General features: G+C 42.9%; 1 non-coding gene across 1 annotated transcript; it reads right to left on the bottom strand.

Moving 5' to 3' along the window:
- Positions 1–275: 275 nt before the first annotated feature.
- On the bottom strand, positions 276–383 carry LOC144703985 (small nucleolar RNA R71). The gene has a single exon (XR_013581685.1). It is a non-coding gene; the product is annotated as a small nucleolar RNA R71 (small nucleolar RNA).
- Positions 384–1582: the final 1199 nt, after the last annotated feature.

The following is a 1582-nucleotide window of genomic DNA, read 5'->3' as shown; positions in this document are numbered from 1 at the left end:
GTATTTCCTTTCGATATGACAATGCATTAATTCATTCCTTACCTGAATTTAATGGACTGCCTGCTCAAAACCCATTAGAATTCCTTGATGATTTCCACATTAGGTGTTCATCTCAAAACGTTCCAGGGATATCTACAGAAATTTTAAAAATGAAATATTTTCCTCTAACCTTAAAAGATAAAGCATTTTCCTGGTACCGCAATTTAGGAATCACTTTTAATTCATGGAAGAGATGCAGGAAAATTTCTGCAGAAATTTTACCTCTCTCCAAAACTAACTTTATAGAAGGAAATTCACAACTTCCATCCTCATGATGGTGAGGCATTTAGTGAATCATGGGAGAGGTTCAATGATCTGTTGAGGAAGTGCCCTCACCATGGAATTGAACAATGTCAACTAGCTCAGATATTTTATGAGTCTCTCTCTGATTTTATGAAAAACAAGGTAAACCTCGCCACGGGTGGAACGTTTTATACCGCATATGAGGACGAAGTTTTTGATATTCTGAGAGAGTTGCAGAAACTGATTTGCAGGAGATTGGAGCCAATCAGAATGGGAGGAATGTGCAGCCCAAGAGAGCAGGAGTTCTGCAGGTCAACGCCAAGGAGGGAGAGCTACAAGCGGGCCTAAGGGAGACCAACCAGAAATTGGAGGAGCTCACCTCTACCTTGAAGAATGTCTTCCTAGGTAACTCTCCCATCATTAAAGCTAAGATCTGCTCTCTTTGTTTTAGCAGGGAACATGAAGATGGAGCTTGCCAAGCCATGGAAGAAGAGGTGAAGGCTTTCAACCAGCCGCAACAACCGTGGGCGGGTCAAAGCGGTCAAATTTCCAAAGCGGAGAGGCCTTCCACCAAGGAAACAAGCCGGCATCTCAACCCCCGTCCCATTAGAGACAACAATTCCAGCACAGGCCTCCACAACAGTATCAGGTTTCATCTCAATCTCAACCTGATTTCTCTACATTAACTCCCGTCATTTCAGATATGATCGAAAAGCAAAATCAAAAGTTGCGGGCGGAAATGGAGATGCGGATGCAAGTGATGATGGAGTTTCAAACGAAGCAAATGCTGGATGCTCAAGAGCAGATGAGGAAGATGCTAGAAAGCCTCAGACCTGTTCAACCTGAACACCAAGGTATACCGTTAGATTCTCCTTGCACATCTTATAAACTTCCCACGAAACCGTCCATCAATCCATGCAACTTGCATCATGTGCAGCATTCCACTCATGATGAGACGAATAGAGATGATCTTGAGGTTCTAGCCATATCAAAATTGCGAAATGGAAAAGAACTTCAGGATCCCTATCGGACTTCTATAGAGAATTCTAAGAAGGGGACTGAACCACAAGAGGAAGAAGGAGAGGACTCCCCTACGTGGAGGAGCCTCTACCTTCTACGAGTGGGCAGCATGTTCCCTATCCTTCCGCTTTAAATAGAAAAAAACCGATATTTGATTATGAGCATCGACTGCTAGAGAATTTTAGAAAAGCTACCATGACTGTTACTGTCGAAGATATGCTTAGGTGTGCACCTTCCCTAAAGAAATACCTTAAGGATTCTTGCACCATTAGGAAACCTA

This window comes from Wolffia australiana, chromosome 5, assembly GCF_029677425.1.
Source record: "Wolffia australiana isolate 7733 chromosome 5, ASM2967742v1".
Classification (NCBI taxonomy): Eukaryota; Viridiplantae; Streptophyta; class Magnoliopsida; order Alismatales; family Araceae; genus Wolffia; species Wolffia australiana.
Note: the sequence above shows the minus strand (reverse complement) of the source record. Positions and strands in the feature narration are given on the sequence as shown.